The following is a 20,621-nucleotide window of genomic DNA, read 5'->3' as shown; positions in this document are numbered from 1 at the left end:
TTCCTATAATTCTGGACTTCTGCAACATCTGTTTGGAGTTACAGTGAGATAGATCTACACTGGGTATGTTAACTTACGTCCAAAATTATTACTATTTATGTAGTAAAGGAATAAAAAGTGCTCCTTGCGACAGTAAATAAAACCCTTTTTAAGAGATATAGTTATATATTTAAAATTGTGGCAACCAAATACCATGACTACTATTAATATTTTAGAGAGAATTGAAATAACAAGCAAAGATACAAGTCTCCTAAATGGAAAGGCAGTGGCTTTTCATTTTGTTATATAATTATTACTCTAATTAAATGAATGAAATATTACCTGAACTAGAGGAGTTTTTATAGAAAGTTTGTTGCAATAAATTTGAATGAAATCAGATTTGGTAGAATGGCTTCGTCATCAAATTCCTACCAGAAGTACTGAGTAAAATTCTGTTCAGTGTGCTCAAGACAATGAAAATCTAGTGAGGAAATACCAGTTTTTAGCTTTTTGTCATGCTACAAGTATTCTTAGAAATCTGTAATTAAATTTTCCGTTTAACAATATTGTTTTTATTTGCAACATTTTCTTAAATAAGAAAAATGAACCATGGAATAGAGTCCTTTTCTTTTTTTTCCCCATTTAGATTATGCATTAAGCTTAGCATAAAACAGATATATGAAAGTGTGCAACACACACACAGGCAGCCAATATGCCTGAGGGTAGGATGACAAGGAGGTTCTTAATAAATGTATTTATTTGTGACTTTCATACTGGGTTTTAAGAGAGCAGTTTAAACTATCACCTCAACTCCGTATACAGAAACACTACAGCATAACCAACTAACTATAAAAGTGGCCCACGGGGACTGCAGAACAAACATAAGGAAAAGGGAAAGGAAGTCAGAATCTAGGTCTCCAGTTCAAACTAAGTCTTGTGGATAGTGCTTGAACTGCATAAACAAACCAAAATTTTTGTGAAATTAATAAAGACAAATGGTTAGCAAATGTGTGTCTGCATTTACAATTACATTTAACACCTGCTGGCAGCCTTCAGATAACAGCAGCCAGGAACTTACCTAATGCTTATAGACTCTAGGTCAAATGACCCAGTTCAAAAAGCTGGATTATGGGATCAGTGCAAAAGTACATCGTTGATCAAGAAAGGTCAAAAGTCTTGTCTGTGTTTTGAAAAAGGAATGGGTTTACAGACCTATTTTCCTCTAGTGGAAAAAAAATTGTTTCAAGCATTTTACTAACCAAGTCAGTCATTATGGTATTTTGTAAGTGTATTTGGTGTGCTGGAAAACGTATTAATGTGGTCAGTGAGTAAATGCATGCATGAAAAGAATAATAAATCTGGCCTAAATGTGGAAACAAAACCTATTCATCCAAGTCATTTAACTGAGTATTTATCATCACTTTTGGTGACTATTCCAAATATATTGTACTCTGAAAGTTGACAGACCACGTAATTCTGGTACTTAAATATACAATTTTTAAACTAATGTAGTAGGCCAAATTTTACCGTGAGTTAGGTGCTTAGACACTTTTTTATTTTTAATCTCAGACCTCTACTTTTCTTATGAATATCTCCATAAATGTTTGCATCTGAGCTGTGGTTCCAGGTCTGGGCCATTCAGTACAACAGTACAGAGATGGACTTCAGCACCTACAGATCCCACTCTCCAGCACCCAAACCCCACTCTGCTGCAACACAGGACAGTGAACAAAGCTTACATTGTACATATCCCAACCAGAGCAGTCATTGCCTTTAAAAAATATTGACAGCTGAGACATCTGCAGCAGCAAGACAGTCTTCCAGTCCAGAACTCTCAGCTAGTCTGATCTTTACAAGAAGATGCTCTGCCCTCAAACCTGAAGTGACACAGTTAACAGAAACTGAATCACACAGCTGCTCCTAAAGTAATCTAACCAAGTCTCATGATGTGAACTCTCTTAGTTCTCATCTGGTGGTGAGAAAAGGATCTTTAAACAATCCATTGCAGTATTAGCATTCTAAAAACTGTGATTTTTGACCTCTGCTAAATGCAAATTCCAGTAATCAATATGGCAAGGTAAGTTTGTATTTCATTTTTATGTAGAATTTTTCTACCTGGAATTTTTTTCCCCCACTCAAACCCCCAGACTTGAAGGTTCAATAGGAATCAACAGATTGAAGCTTTGTCCCTCCCAAAAGAGCATTGCATCCTCAAAGCTTTGCTATCAAATTATTACCTAAACAAATATTCAGTGACACATGCCAAATCTAGTGTCTTCAATGAGTTACACCTCTACAAAACAACTGTGCCTTTGTGAAAGATTCTGTTAATACAAAAGAAGATAGTGTTTGAAAATCATTCTTTAGCTTGCTATGTTTATCTATGACAAGACACAATAAAAAGAGAAGCCAGGAAAAATTTAGTAGCAAAGACTAGATTAGCCTCTATATCAACTTATTAGAGTCTGCGAAGTCATTCAGGAGGCAACAGCTTTCACAGTGGCTTGTAAATAGCAACCTCTGAAAATATGCTCAAAGCTTACTCATTTAAAAACATAATATATACATTGCAATCTCTGCTTCTTTTTAACTGTAATGTATGCTTTTGCAAAAACAATGTCATCCCGAGGCAGATGACTTAAACCTTGCAGTCTGTTTCCATGAACCAGTGAAAAGCAGGCAATTTCTGCAGTCTAGACACACACATAGACACCAAAGCTGGAAGCAGAACCATGTCTTACTGTGCTAGCTGCTTACTGTACAGTGAGATGCAGCCTCTGACACAAAGATTGTACAATCAAAAACAATTAAAAACTAGAGATAAAGAGTATCAAGAGATGACAGAGTTGTTGGAGCATATACTTCTTATTCTTGTGAGCACTGGACTGTCTTCAGTGGGGTTTTTGTTTCAATTAAAAATGAAAAATTTGCATAGATGGGCCAAGTGTGAAAAGTTATGTCCTTGCAGCACCAAAGGAAGGAACAAAATCATAGCAGGTGAAGAAAAGGAAAGAACAGGGGAATGCTAAGAGGAAGATAATGAAGATAATGAAGATAATGAAGATAAACTCTTATCATTAGGAAGAAAATGATACTGTACAAAGAGGAGGCACTAAACTGAGGTGCAAGAATATGTGTCCAGGAAATAGATTATGAAAACAACAAACGAAAGAGAGATAACAAGAGTCTGGTGGGGCACAATAGTCTTCCTAGGAAAGCTGATGCTAGTTCCTCAACCCATGTTAATAACACAGGGTTAAAAAGTCTTCAGGTAATTTCCCTATAAATCTTCAATAAAGGAAACTGTGGAAACTCATTAACCCCTGAAGCTTGTTCCATCTCACTGTCACCCCATCGTCTTGAAATTATATATAATTTAGGATATCTCTTTCTTTTACATTATCTGGATTATGAACTATAGTCATTAACAGTTGTTTCCTCTATCACATGTCACTATCCCTGTTTTAGTAGTACTGTTCCTCACTGGTCTATGGTTGGTTTCATGTCAGTTTTCACAGAGCTCTCTTTCCTTTACCCATTTCTAAACCTCACTTTAATGAATCTCCCAAAAAACTCGTAAAACATTAGTGCATTAGTATCAAACACTAATTTTCAATGGAGTTGGGCCAGATAGTAATTGTACTCTGCTGTCAGTAATAAGGAAATGTAGTTTGAGGCAAAAAAAATTAACACCAACCTCATTCAAAGAACTTGAAATATCTGAAATAAAGTTGAACTCTGTATATTGCTAAATATTTAATAGTATTTGATACAGCCTTAGAGTAAAAGAAACAACTTCAAGAGAGGGTACTAGGCTATACTGCCTTACTGTGTAATCTGCTTGCCTGTGTTTAACAAGTCTGAAAAGCTTCAGTAAGTCAGACACCTCAATTTATTTTTTTAATTAGAGGAATGTTATTTCCCATATTGCTGAGGTCACTTTTAGGATCATAACTATGCATGAAGAGGCTCACAATCCACCAGTGGAAAAGATCAGGGAATAATTATAAAATTATTGTCTGTTTTTATCAAAAACCTGAAAAAAGCAAACATTTCCCTGCATTAGGTAGGCTGTCATGTCATAAAACCTCTGAGGCTGGCACACTGGAAAGTAAGCGCTCTTCACTTACAAGCAGATAGAACATGTGATCTTGTAAAATAATAATAGAGATGTATTTGTAAGACTTGTTTAAAAGCACACAGACACATTGCCGTGAAAGTGTGATTTATTTATTTTTTACTTACAGCAACTGTTTTGTGAAACAAAAGGAGAACAAAGCCATCATGTCAAACAATGTTTGTAGCCAGACCTTGTGAAAGACTGGAACAGAACTTCCTGCTATTTGTATGTAACCTGGATGTCTCCAACTGCAACTACTTTATGCTTGATTTTTTTTCTTTGCCACGCATTAAGTTATTTTATTTTGATTTTTTTAAATAATTAATACTCTGATCTATATGAATGAAAACTATACTGAAAAAACATTGATTAGTTGCAAAAGAAAAAAGTGAAGACTTATCCAAAGCATTCTTATATGTACATTGAAATACTTCTATCCTGGTCAAGAAGACCTGCATCTCTGGGTGGAAGAAGCATCCAAGCATTTAGTAAATGTCATATAAATATAACATGAAAAATGAAGTCAGCCATATACTACACCAAAATGAGTGAATGTAACTACTTCCAAAACCAGCTTCCTTTCCTAGAAACAGTGGACATATTGAGACATCATTATAAAAATACTATTTTCCAACATAATTTTCAAGACGGAAAATATAGAGATTGTCAGCATTCTTCAAACACACCCCCAAAATCCCCACAAAAACTCAGGTCATTTCCCTCTATGTTAATGTTTTTGCAAGAAAGACAACTTGGCATTTTTCACTGAAAAGACTAATGGAGTAAGTAACCAGCAGGTAACCAACATTTGCCTGAATAGTTATTTTTCTTTTTTCTTTTTCTTTTCTTCTGGGAGCAAGGGGGGCAGATGGTGAGGTGGTGAAGTGGAGAGGAGGAATGGAGCAGGGCAGAGGTTTGAGAGGTATATGTCCATATTGATTAGTTGAGTTTTTAAAGCAGGATATGGTGCTATGAACTGTATTTCCAACAAGAAATGATAATCAACAATAGAGATATTTAGCGACAATAAAAGAGTATTGCTTGAAAACAGGCAGTGTAATTAATTCACACTTTTGTAAACTGACTAGAAGTTATATATCTGTCAAAGCTATGAAGATTTGAAATGTTTTCTTTCTACTATGATGGAGTTTAAAAAAAAAAAATGTATTAACTTTTAAGGGCAACAGAGAGAACTGACATTTTCAATACAACAGACCTTAATTTCATCCCTTACAGCATAAAAAAGTTTGGCCTCTTTACAAGCTCCTTAATTACATCCCCTGATAGCATAGCTATCAAGCGTGGACATGACTGAGACTATCCAAGTCAGTTCACTTCAGACATTTCAGGGTGGACAGACCATAGGTACAAGGCTAGCTAACTCCAGGTTGTGTAAAAATCGTTGACATTTTCCTGTTAGTCATTTAATTTTCCAAGACAGCCTCCCTCATCTACTGTCTATTTTCCTTACAGATAAAGATCTTCAGTCTATTTCTTGTGATATGTCTCACTTTCTATCAGCCCATGAAAAAGCGCATTCTCTCTCTCTTCAGTCAAACACTACTTTCACCTCATAGAAACCAATTTAATTTTCTGGCTCCTCTTGTATTGAAACACCACCCCTACTCACCCTTCCCCCCCACCACATACACAAGAGAAATGCTAATCCTACGAAAGCAACTATCCAAATCCTACCAGCCTCGGAGCATAACATTCCTTCCACATGTCAGTCACAGTCTTCAGTCTGACGGTAGCCTGGAAAGCTGCACGCATATTCTTGACTCACATTTCGAGAATCCCTTACTGTCTCATTTAAATGCCATGGGACTTTGAAGCCCTGCATCTACGAGTTCCTGCTGGTGAAGGAATGATGCTCCTTATTCAGGATTATGTTTTACCATAATGTACTTCTGCCTTCCAGCTGCTGTGCTTCCTCAAATACATACACCAGGGGGAAAAGTGCACTTGCCTTTCCTCCTCCTCCCCTCTCACACTCCTGCATCTTCTAATATTTCTTTTTTCCTTCTTCTTTCTTTGTTGGTCTGGGGGCTTTTTTTGTTGGGTTTTTTCGGGGGTTGTTCTTTTTTTTCTTTTTTTTTTTTTTTTTTTTTTTTTTTTTTTTTTTTTTCAGTTGGTTTTTTTTCCCCAAGGTTTAGAGAATCACAGGATCGGCGAAAACTGCAGCCATTCATTCATAAGATGCTGCTTAACCCTGGAATCCCTGCCGGGAGGTGTTCGGGGCTGGGACACTGGGTCCGGCCCCCAGCCCGCTGCCGCCGCGCTGCGCGGGCTGCCTTGCTGCAGTGCAGGCTGGCACTTCACTCCGTCCCAACTTTCCATGCAGAAATTCGGCACGATGCAGGCAGCCAAATAAAGCAGCACTTACCTTAATTGAAATCTTTTCCCTGGTAATGCTGGAGCATCAGTCCAATCAACAGCGATCGGGGAGAATCTAAGTTTCAATCAACACCCTCCGGGTAGCCGCATGCTGCTCTGCCTTTTTGTCAGTGAACTCCTCACTGTCTAGAGGAGAGAGAGAGAGAGAGAGAGAGAGAGATCAGGCTGAAATCCTCAGAGGCTCGTAGGGAGTGAGAGAAGAGGCACCAAAGCAATGTTCCTTAACAGGAGATTCTCAGCAAGCGTGCTCAGGTCTGGAAGATCCTGTAAGTGCTGTGATAGGCTCCTGTCATGTCCCCTGAGCCGTGAGATGATCATTGACCTGATTAGCTCCGAACACTCCCTACATGCAGAGAAAGCGCTCGGAGGATTGGTGGGTCGCCAGGGAATTGGGAAAGGCACCAGGGCCGCTTGGGAATCTTCATTCTTCCAGACTAATGGATGTGCTGCAGCTGAGGCTGTAATTTGTGAGGAGGTTATGCACAGTGTTAACCATCTGAGGACTTAAACAAATGTGCTTCTGCGTGCTGTTTCTCAAGGTACACCAGCATTCAACGCAGGGTAGAGCTGAGTAATTGGAGGCTGATTCTGTAGCCATTTCGTAATACAAGGCTCGCTGTATGAGATGTTCTGTAAGCTGAGAGATAAAGTGGATCCATACATTTGTCTCTGACCCTGGAGACGATAGCAGTTAATGGGTAGAATAAGTGAAATTAGTATGGTGGGCTCATGTTTGCCCCCACATGGCAATCAGTCACCATGGAAGGAAAAAGAAAAGAACAACAAAACCCAAACAGACTGGAATTATTTAACAAGTGTATCTGGCAATTTAAATAAAATGTGGAGAAAGAATTTCAAATTAGTACAGAAAACACTTTTCAACATGGAGATAAATCAGTAGAAAAGTACAACAATACAACAATGCAAGTTCTTCCCTCTCTTACAGCAAAGGGGAAAAACCGTTCAAGGAATGCATTTAAAGGATCTAATTTGCCTTTCACTTGCATTGACACAAATAAATCTATTAAAGAAGGCTGTTTAATTTTAGATCAGGATAAAAAAAAAAAAGAAAAATCAGTGTGAAGGAAAAATGAGGTGTATTTTTTACTTGTTTTTGGTTCAAGGGTATTATGGAAACTAGACTTCAGTGTACCAAGTATTCAGGCTTGCATGGTCAAATGAGTCAAGCCAAAGTGTGTCAACTTTTATGACTGTTCTCATCTTCTATTTTCTTGTTCTTGGACAATAATTATGGCACTAGGCAGTTGACTCCATTTTCCATTCAGATTTATCTATGAAAATAGCGGCTCGTGACTTAGAATCATTTTGTTCACAGAATTATATATCTAGTATTGGTTATCTGAAGCACCAATGGAGAATGGAAAATGGATGTTTTGATAGCAACTAATGAAGAAGATTTGGAACCTATACTAGCAAAGCTAGTTCATACGTAGTTATCCTAAGCTGCTCTATGAACTCTGAAACAAAGTTAATCATAAACATATACTGAAATTCTTAATGAAATTTATTTACTTTGAGTCTACTCATACCTTTTTCAGCTAAATTAATGTAATTGTGTTTTAGTAGAAAAAGTAGTAAAGAAATACATTTTTAAGTTGCTGAATGGCAGAGAAAATAGATATGTTTACTTTATGACGACTTTCACATCAGAAAGCTCAGTTTTACAGAGAAAAGAGTATAGTGTGATTTAGATCACTCAGAAGTAACCATGGAAGTTTGAATGTCAAATTTATTTAACAAGACAGAAAACAATGATTTTTCACCCTGGCTTTAATGCCTGAGAAACAGGAAATAAATGTAAGTGCCCCATATTTCCACTAGACAATCAGTAGGAAGACATCAACATTTCTACTCTAGCAGTGTTAGCCATATAATTTTCAGGCTCCTCCTCTGAAAGTGCCAGTTGCTTTCCAGTGAAGAGTGTCTCAATGTGCAAAATATGGATAATAAGATTGGCAATATTTTTTATTCAGACAGTAAAGTTTTTAGAATGTAGGTTACGGTTTTTTGTTTTTTTTTTCTTTTGCAAGTTATTGAATGCCTATCACCCAGGGATTCATGCTTGCCCTGGGACTAATGGTAACAAAGTAATAATTAATCTCCTAATTAATCAAATAAGAAGGCTTTTACACACATTAATATGAAACATAAACACACTCTTGAGTAAAGAATTTTATGTGTCAAGACTAAGGTGATTTCCTGTTACAACCCCCACTGAAAAAGAAGCTGTTCTCCTTACCTATATATTTGTACCAATGAAAGGGTCAAAGTCATCTCAATGCTTACAATCTTATCTGTTCTGACATGGCATCCCTCACGAAATATGTAATCCACAGACACACTTTATATTATTTATTATTTCAAATGCAATTAAAGAAATTAAATAAGAAGAAGACCTTATTAAGACAGTTTATTTATCACTCCAGTAAGCTTCCAATTCCAGGTTTCATGCTGCTTTGTTTAGTTGAATCTTAGCTCTCACCAGCCCTAGAAATTTCAGCACTTCCCTTAAACTGCTGTTCCAACCTATGAAATCTCCATAACAGGAATTATTTTCCATTCATTACCCCCTTTTCAAATATCTTTCAGTAGTTTTATACAAGAAAATTATGGTCTAATAATTTAAATGGTAATCTTTCACACTCAGTGTTCTGATTGTTTTTAAAGGTTTAAAGGTCAACATTCATCAGAAGTTCATTGTACAAAACTGAATTATTTTAATTGTTTCTCACCACAAGTAAAGGTCTGGGGGGAAAAAAAAAACAAAACCAACAAAAAACAGCAGATCCAGAAAAGGGACTGAAGCATGAAGGAAAAAAACCTGAAGTGACAACATGATTTCAGTTTGTGCAGAAACAACTGGGACTTACTGTAGTCTTGGACTATTAGGTAAGACACTAGCATTTTAAATTCAGTGTTAACAAAAGAAAACAATAATTTGACTCACTCATGAGTCTTGCTACAGTCTAAATAACAGAAGCAAAGTCTGGCGCCTTGAGTCCTATTCCCAATCCTAAATATAACTTGAAATTTTGAATTCAGTTCCTATGAGTCATCTCAATAAAGGGACAGAGGTTTTTCTGAACAAGGAGATCAGAAAAGTAATGTTTTCAATAGGAAATTAAATAGTTACTTATATAAATAAAGAAATTAAGTACACTTCTCAGCACATCATTCTTACACAAAGGGGGCAGTATATTAAAGCAGTAAAAAAATAAAATAAAATTCTATGCAATCTCTAATAACCTTTTGAATTCACTGCCCAAAGTCACGATTATAGGAAAGAATTAATATGTGCACGTGAGAGTATTTGAAATCATAACAGAATCTAAAATGGTTACACAATAAAAATTTCTTTGTTCAGTATTGTACCTCAGTGTGAAGCAAAATCATTTTCTCATGGGAAAGACGGGATACTAATCATGAGGAAAAAAATTCCTGAGCAACTGATTTAGCAGCAAAATTTAGAAGACCTTGACAGTATCATTGAATAATCCATGGTATTTTTACTGTCAAAGGCCATCCGATATTTGTGCTTCACCAAAATATTTTTTTAAAAAAGAATGAATAGCATATTTTGAAAAGCTTTATTTCCAAACTTGGAATTCATTTGAATAGACTGAATGCCAAAATAAATACAGAAATCTGTACTAGTATAAGTTTCTTAATATTCTCGTAAAGCCCTTTGGTTCACAGACACAAACTACCCTCAATACCTTATTCATGCATCAATGTAAATTCAGTGCAGAATAAAAGGCCATAGAGGAACAGTAAGAAAAATGCTAATGCAGTCACAACTTTCCTGCTGGCCCAAATCACACATGGAGTCAGCTGTGTCAGCTCTGTTGATTCTCAGGAACAGAAAGAACTAGAAGCAAAGTGTGTCTATGTCCATAGCTTCAACACACAGAATTATTCTTCACCTACACTTAAAAAGATCCTTTGGTATAAACAAAAGAAAAATGTTATACAGGAGGTACTAGGAGTGCCAATTTTCTGGGTAATTTCTTCCTTTCTAATAAGTAAATAACAAAAGAGAGATTATCTGCTTCATTTTGGCTGGAAACACAGAAACAAGAAATCAGGTGTGCAAGTACTCCAGGATAGCAGTAAACCCAGCAGAATACATAGAAAAGATGAAGTAAAACTATATTTAACCTTCCTCTCTTCAGAGAAAAACATAAATAATAAACCACTTTAAGACATTAAAAATGCTCTGCAGAAAAGCATTTGAGCCATTCAATCTTTCACAACCATTATGTTTTCCATATTTTGGCAACCAGTTTTTCCTCATGGCCTCCATAGACAATGAGACTAATTAACTCTTAGTAATACTTAACTGCCATGCATGGTAGCTCTGAAATTTTACTCTCATCCTCATTAATTTCAAAAGTACCAGCTGAGCAAAGGCAACTCTGAACTCTCATCTGGCCTATATCAGCATAGCTGCATTGATTTAAGTGGAATTGTACAGCAAATTTATAGATTAGTGAGATCTCATGTAAAAGCAATACAATTGGTCATCAATTAATACTACAGTAGGTTTCAAAGATCAACCTTCCTGCAGCATCATCGAATATTTTATTTTTAATAGGGATCATTACTTTCCAAATTTTTAGCCATAGTGAGTACAGACAGCACAGGAAATTTCCTTGTAACAAAGAGTTTAATCTTGAGCAATCAGTGCTTTAATTCAACATCTTATTCAACAGGTTCTAGATGTTAAGGTAAAGATGTAATCTGGATGGAAGGAGACAGATGAATTCTTGTCATACTCAGTGGAAAACTGCTGACTTCATCAGGCTTCCCCTTGTGGTACCTCAAGAGGCTCAGACAAATCCAAACTGCTTTATGTCATCTGATCAGTATTCTCACTCCCAGTTTAGCAATAATAGTCAGTACTACTCTTTTTACTTAAGCCAGACTTCCCATATATAAGGAAAGTAACACAGTGGAATGGCCCCAAAATCATAATGACAGGGGAAAAGCAGGTGGTGATTAAATACTCTACAGTTCAGTTCTGGGAAGAATTTATGAACATTATGCTTTGTAAGAGTAGGCAACTTAGGGCAGAGAGGGTACATAGGCCTGTGAGTGAAAGGAAACGTTGAGGGATAATATTTTAAGGATAAATTCAGATCTAGTAAAGAGAAAATGAAAATGAAGGTAGAAAGAAGATGTAAAATGGAAACTTTTGGGGTTTAACTACCATCTGAGAGAAATAAACTTTATATCACAGAGGAACACCATTAATGTTCAAGCACTAAGTAAATTATTGTTGTCCAAAATTATAAAGAAGGAAATAGAATGAACCATTATTCAAATGTGATATGTGCTTACAATACTATTTTATTTACAGATGCATACTATAATGGTGCTTTTGTTAAATAATGGAATCAAAATTCTGTTCAGTCTGTTTAGTGTGTCTTTTTGTAGGAATTGAGAACCTTGGGATTACTAGAATCTACTCTACGGGACCAAGGAAACTTTATTTTTGAAGTTAGTTAACCTCTGCTGAAAATTTCTGTCAGCAATGCACCTATACAGCTCAGCTGGAAAAGAAATTAAACAGTTGCAACCAAGAGCATGGTTTTGTAGCAAAGTTTGCAGTTTCTGGTCCTGGGTCTTCTTTTTGCTGGAGGGTATAAACCTCCTTTAGACATAACAGCAAAAATAGGAGCACCCTGCAATTTGCACCAGAGGAGCAGTGTGAGAAACAGAATGACTCAGGGACATCCTTTCTAAAGTGCAATTCCTCCCTCACATCCTTCTTGTTCAGGTGAAGGGAACAGTGTGATTTGTGGTATGATCTGTCTCAGCAGCAATTTACAACTTCTCAGTAAAATCTCTCTGCTCACTCCCTTCTGCCATCAACTTGCAGGGACAGAGGGGAGAGGATAGTGCAGAAAGTCATGTGCAGGGATGCAATGTACTGCTTGTAACCACATAAATATCTTACACTCATCCATTAGCCTCCCTGTTCCTGTCTCTCTGAATAAGGAGGGGTTGCTTGTCCCCTTGAAGGGGACAAAACTGAACTGCAATTTAGTCTTGGGATTCTCCCTGGCATTTTTATCGCTGAAGCCTGTCTGCTACTTACTCACACTAATACTATAAATCTAGCATACTTTAAGGGCCACATTTTCAGTGTCATAAAGCATCATATCTGTCCATTTTCCAGGGTAACCACAGGGCTTTCATAATAATAGAGAAAATCAGATCTTAGGATGTGACAACATCTCTGCCTGAGATTTTTCAGATGCTATTGCTTTCTGGAAAAGCTCAGGAAAACATAGTAATATATAGTAATATAGTAACTAATTAAAATTAACTTTCCAGAAATCCTAACTTGCATCTATCTGACTAGATTTTAGTCTTCTAACTATGGGGAACTTGTATTTATTTCTTTTTTTGATTGTTTTGGTTTGTTTTTATTTTCATTTCACCCTTGACTGTTTTCTTATATGATATTACTCTGCTCTTTTTCAGTTTTTCCATTCCAGAGTCATCTTTAATCTGTTTTTCTAAATTTCCAATCTCTTTTAATATTCCTCTCTCCTTGTCTTCTTGCTCTCTATTTTGCTAGTCTTATAAAGGAGAAGTATACTGTATTTTCTTGGCAGTGTTAGAATAGATAGGTATAGAGGGAAAAACAGGGAGAATAATTGCTGCATATTTCCATATATACATTAAAAACAAAAAACCTTATGTAGGAATCAAATGCTAACAAAATTGCTTTTATTCCTCATTCCCTCAACTACTGTTCAGGAGGATCTGGAAATGCTGTAAAGGAGCATAAAGATCATGGCTGGAAACATTTTAAATCCTCATACAATAGCATTCTTCATAGTCTGAAACAAGTTTTCCCTCAGATAACAGACACCAGCCCATTGACTGTGAAGGACAACTTCTTTTTAACAGGGAAGAAGGCTAGACTATAAAATAAAGAGTACCTGCAGCATTATGGTGCCAAGCCCTGAAAGAGTAGGCTGATGGGAATAGCAGCCAGCAGGACAAGCCCTTATTTATAAGGGGCGAGCACGTGGGATCATGCTGGTTAGCACTTGGTTAGATTTGCTGTGGGAATACTCATGCTACACCACACCAAGGTGACAGTGAATAGGAGGGTAAGGCAGTCCCTCATCCCAGATTCTTCAGAGGTTATCAGGAACAGAAGTTATTTAGTGCCTTCCATGTGCCAAATGGCAAGATTATTACTCCCAGAAGCATTGCATTGCATCCAATTATGCAATAAACTGAGTGGCTTCCATGACATAAATAAACTAAAGCATATACTGTATATAAATCTCATTTTTAGGAACCAAGGAACATGAAAATGTCAATCTAGTACAAAGACACAGACACTGATTAGCAGAATCTAACCCTGTTGAGCTTCTTTCGTGTTTTTACCACTCACATCGTTTCCCTCTCTAACACCCTCCTATTACAGGCATATGACACATATTACACACGACATATTACTCCCCCATGAGTATGCTTACCTAGAGTAAAAATTCAGAAAAAAATATTGCTTTCTTTTGCAGACCTGCATGTTATTTCTCGTTTGCCTGTTTTTGACTATATCCTGCACTTCAAAAGTCTCATAAGCCTTTGTGCTTCTCAGGTTTCCTAAATTTTACCTTAAGCGATGAGCTGAATGAAAAGGCAATAATATACAAAGATGTCTTCTTAATTTTTCCATCCAGAAGTCATAGTTTCCAGTTGGATCTATTAATGCCTTCATTTTAAAAGCGCAGAACACAGAGAATCAGATCGCAATATGAAATGTGACACTCAGTTCTAGCCAGCAGGAAACTGAAGGTGGCAGGAGGAGATCAGAGCAAAAACCCAGACTCCTTAGGTCAGGTAGCCCAAGCAAAAACCATGTCACAGCTGCTGTGTCTTCACTCAGGGAAGCAGAGGCCACGGTCTGTCATAAACTTGGGCATTGTACCCTGTGGAGGGAATTCAGCAGTGGCATCTCAAAGTCTACATCACTGCAGTTTGCAGCCAAAAACCAGTACAGAGCATGCTGGAACAGTTTCTTTGACACAGTCTTGCTCTGGAAGCATGTTGGAAGAGAGCATGCCTCCACAAAACACAGACACCTGTTACCTCTTTTGAAGATGGCACGGTTTGAGAAAGTGGCTAAATAATAAAATTGAGCCTCCACTGATTAAACAGAATAGAATTCTCTAGCCACATATGCCAGATTAATCATATGACACATTTGAAAAAAAAATGTTCAAGTTAATAATTATATCTTTTCTGGACAGGAAGTATCATTATGTGATCATACTCATTTTGAGGCATTAGACTCCCTATTCCCTTTTTATGAAGATGGAGGAATGAAAGATAGCTTAATTATAGCACTAGGAAATTACTTGCCTTTTGGTGGGGGGTAGAGAAGATGGTCTCATGATCACAATACAAAGTTGAGACTGTTCAATATTACCTTAAAATATGTATTCTTACTCTCTCAGTTCCATTTGCATCTGTAATAAGTAGCATGTTTAAAAGACACTCACATATATGGAATTAGAGTAGAATAATGTGGAAGCTGGAAGATGCAGGGCCTCTCTTCCTAAATACACAGTCACATTTTCCCTCATGTTTTCAAGCTATAATTTGTGATTGATGTGAAAATGTATAATATTAATACTTTCTGTTAAAAACAATGTGTAAAACCCACAAACACTACATATTGGCTCATGTCAATTTGTCTCTCTGCTAGCAGAGCCAACTAGCCTGTGTTCATCTATCTCCAGAACCACCTATACTGATATTAATCGGTTTGCCAAAACCCTGTGTCTTTTTTTCCCCTATTCATGAAGGCACTTCTGAGAATAATAATTACACTACTTAGCCTTTATCTAGTGCTTCTCATCGTTCAAGTGCTTTACAAATATTAATTCATTAATTAATCTTTCCAACAACGCACATTACTCCCATTTTACAGATGGAGAAGCATTAGTAGAGAGGGTGAGTGACCTGCCTGAGGCCATGGAGAGTAAAAAAAGAGGAGAGGACTAAGGGAAAAGATGCTTATAACTAGAATGAAATAGAGGCAGATGGGACAATTATGGCGATTGCTCAGCAACTAATAATGAGATTCTAGTGAAGAATTTAACATACCACCAGAGGGAAGGCAGTGCTAGTCCTACTGTATATTATACAGTCATTGAGTTTGACAAAGGATCCACAAATGAAAAAAAAAAAATAAAAAGAAGAACTGAAAATAAAACTTATTGCACTTTCATCACTTTTTAGAAAAGAGAATGGTCTGTTCTTAGACACTGGCATAAGTCTTAAAATTAATCATGAACAAAAAACTAGGGTCAAGAAACCAGAAAGTTCTAATTTACTTGGTATCTCATTTGATGTGGGCCTATCTGTACTCAAAATTGGATCAACTAAATGCAAAACCTGCCCAATTCTAGTGATTTTAGGAATTCTATGCCTGATTAATTTTGCATCTAGGGAGTCTAATAGAAAACATGCTCTCTACAAGACTACATGTAGCTCACATATTCAGTTCCAACAGTAAGTAAAAAAATTAGACAATTAAACTCCCCTTTTGAACCTTGGCTTTCTATTATCCAAATAACTTCTGTTCAATGACTTTTTTTTCCCACTTTATTTTAGTTTGGTTTTGCTTTGTTTGCAATCCCAAATGATTTCAGGGACACAGACATTTCTACATTAGGACTACAGGAGAACATAGGATAATACTATTGTATGATACTGCTGTCAGGGAGATTTTTCCTTAGGTCTGTAAGAGATACATCATAGTCTGGAATTTAGGACAGCAACTGCAGATGTGAGGTATCCAAGCTAAATCCAGGAAGTGAATCATCTAAGAGCAAAAATTATTCTCTGTGTCACAACTGATACAAACCTGGGGAGTAGTTTTGAATGGTGCTACAATCTAGCAAGTACAGTACACATACCTATCCAAATCAAAAGCTCCAAAGTAAAAAAAAAAAAAAAAAAAAAAAAAAAAAAAAAAAAAAAAAAAAAAAAAAAAAAAAAAAAGGCTATACAAAGCCTCTGAAAGCTGTACAAAATCTAGAAGATATACAATCAGGTCAAATTGAGATCATTTTTGCCCATCTCTGAGAACTTTTGCTTTCTGCTCCATTGATATGTTAAATGCTTGTTTCAGTTGCACTTTATGTTGATATTGACATTTTGTATAATAGTGTAGCTCAGTGAATAGTGGATAAACAATCCAAGAGTACAGAAAGCCCCAGTGAGAATGAGGGGAGTGAGGGGGGATGTAAAAAGGCCCCTGACAATTTCAAACACTGCATATGTGCTGTAATATTCAGCACTAAGGGGAGCTCTCACTCCTATAACCTGTGCATTTCTCTCTCTAGCTATCCCTTTGTCTGGAGATGCCCCTAAAATAAAATTTAATAACCTATAGAATAGTTACACCTTTTCAGGTTCTTAGAGCTTGGGAAGCAGATAACTTTCCAAGATACAGAACTGATACACCTATTCTGTGTCTTGGAAAATTGTCTGTTTCCCAAGCTCTAAGTACTTGAGCCAAAACTGTTGTTTCAAAAAAGAATAATAAAAAATATATTTTGCTTCTGCAAGAATTTGAAAGCAAAGTTAAAAGCTTTCTCTCTCTCTGAGTTCTACATTCTCTTAAAATTAATTCTCCTTTTAAACTTTATTTAAGATACATATTCAGGAAAATATTTCCTGGAAATGACAAGGCGGAAAAAAGTCTTCATTGGCATTATTTTGATATTAATAACACAATTTTATGGTTTCATCATTTGCAAGCTTTGCAGACAATACACATGGTTACCAATCCAATCACTGACAACTGCAAGCAACTTACCACTTGTGACCTCAAAATTCTATAGCAGTAGGAAACAAATTGACTGGGATAAGTTCCTACAGTACATTGTAACCAGGATGAAACTATTAAATTTATGATTTCATCCAGTGATTACATTTTTGGTTAGCTCCTATGATAGAATGGGGTTTATGTTATTACAAGAAAGTAACAATCACAAGACTTTCATAACAGACCACATATCTATGTATGTACAGGACTCTTGAGAAGGATGCTTGGTGATGACATGAGCATATCACAACACAAACAAATGCTGCATTTTGACTGAGAGGTTTAGTCAGGTTTGTTTTGCTTAGGTGAGCCTGTTGGAGTAAGGTCATAGATCACCCTCACCAAAATTCAGAGCGTTATGCAGAAAGGACTCCTAGCAGATAGGAAAAGTGGCAAAGAAAACAAAGTACCTGGCCCAGCTATGATGTTACCCAACATGGAGAAGATAAGTTTAGTTTATGCAATGGACATAGAAATGTCAGGGATTCAGACCAGAAGTCCTGAGTTTCTTCCCAGGTACTTCTGTGTTACACAGAGGCTATTGCAGCTTCATTTTTTGTTCCCTTTCTTCAGCATATTTCAGCTCTAAAAGAAAGAGGTGGATTTTATTTACAGGTCTCCATAATTATATTTGGATGCTATTGAGCAAGGATGGAGCTCAAAAGTGCTGTTGATAGAAACCTAATTACTGCTTTAGGAATCAAATTCTTTTAAACAATTTTATTTCTTAATTATTTATTTTACCTAAAACTGTGTCCAAAATTAAGCAGTGCTGTGCAGTTCAATGTTGTTAGTTAAGTGAGTGATTATCAAAGTAAAGCAAATACTGGTTCTTAGATGTTGGGAACTACAAGTGGACTAGCTTTACATATCAGCTCATCTTTAATTAAAATTTGTTAATACATTCTGAATGTTGCTGATTCTAATAATTTAAAGTACCTAAGGTTATCTAGGCTAAGCAGGAAAGTGTCTGTTTTCTTTGTCTAGCACTCTTTTTGTTTGCACAGGCTATAGTTTTATATTCTTCAAGCAGGAAATTGTATGTAATTATTTTGGATGTCTTCTTTTATTGCTTAATTAAAACTATAGAAAATGGCATAAAATTAACTCTATCTCACTGACATTTGCACAGCAGCACATTTGCAATCAACCAAAAGCATATTTGTCCCATGTCATTAATGATAAAAAGGCACAAATTATTTATTTACGATGATATTATGAATAAAAAATTAATTTGTTGAAGAAAACACTGTATTAATAATAAATAATCTGATCTCCATGAGCATGATACCAAGATGAAAATGCTTTAATTTGGTTTAGAAAATAATTAAATACAGGCATGCACTCATAGAAAACAACTCTACTGTCTTGTAAACAATGGTAAAATACATGTCTTGGAACAACCCCAAAGTAAGAACTTGCACAAGAAGTGTGTTGCAATGACAGAGCAATTTACTGTACTGTATCATTAACCATTAATTCTGAAAATGCTACTTTTTCAAAAAGAAAGTTCTGCATAAATAAAAGACATGAAAAGTCTAGAATTCACAACCAACACCTGAAAATAAAATAAAAGAAAGTGTCTGTACTTTGGAGCATTTATTTTATAATTCAGGAAAATATACATGTGAGATTAATGATAAATCCACTCATAACACTTGTCTAAACACCTGAATCATTTCTCCAAAGCATGGAACAAAAGAATAATGAAATCATGCATAAAGTGGGCCAGGAAAAAGTCCATGCATTACTATAGATTTACCAGAACAGAAATTCATAGGCAATGTTGACTGCAACTGAGAATTTCTAAAAGTGAGTTTACATTGTTATTCCAACATTTTTTCCCAATATTTTGATCACTCTCACAATAGTTAAAATACTTCTGGAATTGGCCTAAGTAGCTGCCTGCTTTTCAAGTGATTAGGGCTTTCCCATTATTTATGTCTACCTTCACCTCAATTTTTCGTCCTTTACACTTGCTCACATAAAAAATCATCTTCCTTTTTGCATGCATCTTTTTTCCAAACTGGTTTTTGAAGCACACAGGAAAGCTATGGCAACGGTGATGATGTCTGCACCCTTCAATTTGTAGCACAATGCTGTCTCTTTCTACGCCTCATTCTCAATACTAATAGGCATATTTCCAGTCATTTCACTTCCACTTGGTATTATATACATTAACAATCTTTTCATGCAGGTCCCAAAGCACAAAGCTCAGGAGTATCACATTTTGTAAAACATCAGACACAAATATTCATGTTCCAGAACTTATAAGTGATTTTATCCTCAACAGCAAGCAGACTGGGAATGGTTGAAACTCACATGGACATATCTGAGTTAGTCCTAATTAGCTCAAATACCAGTAGCAGCATAGCAGGGTGCAGCGAATAACTGCAGGCAAGCTGCCCAGATATGTTCTTTACAACATCCTGCCCAGCAAACAGTAAGTTTGAGACCAAAGGAACAACACAGGATGTATCCCTCACATTTCATTAAAAAATTCACCCCATGCTTCCACATTTTCGTTGCATTCTCACAGAAAATGGTTCCAGTGAACCAAGTGAGATTATTCACATGAAATTTGCAACCCAACAGATTGTGGGCCAGACTTTTCTGCAAGACACTGTCCTTACCTATGCAAGTAAGAGATAAGTAAAAAAGGCATTGCTAATATATACTCACACACACATATAATTTACTTGAGAAACATATTAATAATGCATTGGTAAAATATATGTTATACACATTGTTCTGGTTTCAGCTGGACTGGAATTCATTTTCTTCAGGGTGCCTAGTGTGGGGCTGTATTTTGGATTTGTGCTGAACATAGGGTTGATAACACAGAAATGTTTTTGTTGTTGCTGGGCAGGGCTTACACAGAGCCAAGGGATTTTCTGCTTTCTGTACTGTCATGGTGGTGAGGAAGTTGGGGGTGCACAGGAGGCTGTTAGGAGACACAGCTGGAACTGGTGACCCAAACTGGCTGAAGAGCTGTTCCAGACTGTATTAACTCATCTCAGTGTGTAAAGTGAGGGGAAGAAGGAAGGGATGGGAATTTGGAGTGATGGTGCTTGTCCTCCCAAGTTACTGTTCTGCTTGATGGGGCCCTGCTCTCCTGGAGATGGCTGAACACCTGCCTGCCCTTGGGAAGCAGTGAGTTAATTCCATGTTTTGCTTTGCTTCTGAGCACAGCTTTTGCTTCCCCTGTTAAACTGTCTTTATCTCAACCCATGAGTTCTT

The 20,621-nt window shown here is 36.5% G+C and overlaps 1 protein-coding gene across 7 annotated transcripts in view; it reads right to left on the bottom strand.

Annotated features, from left to right (window-relative positions):
- Positions 1-20,621, bottom strand: part of CDH12 (cadherin 12) — a 534,486-nt gene that overhangs the window by 218,893 nt on the left and 294,972 nt on the right. For 4 of the 7 annotated variants that reach the window (XM_088170601.1, XM_088170597.1, XM_088170617.1 and 1 more), the window contains one exon: positions 6,486-6,622. The exons of 1 other annotated variant lie outside the window; for it this stretch is intronic. The gene's annotated coding sequence lies outside the window, so the exon portion shown is untranslated. Of the gene's footprint in view, positions 1-5,794; positions 6,166-6,485; positions 6,623-20,621 lie in introns of those variants that run through there. 2 more of the 7 variants (XM_088170607.1, XM_014875214.2) reach the window with 2 other exon arrangements.

This window comes from Sturnus vulgaris, chromosome 1 (genome assembly GCF_052056855.1).
Source record: "Sturnus vulgaris isolate bStuVul1 chromosome 1, bStuVul1.hap1, whole genome shotgun sequence".
Lineage (NCBI taxonomy): Eukaryota > Metazoa > Chordata > Aves > Passeriformes > Sturnidae > Sturnus > Sturnus vulgaris.
This window is presented reverse-complemented; position numbering and strand designations above follow the sequence as displayed.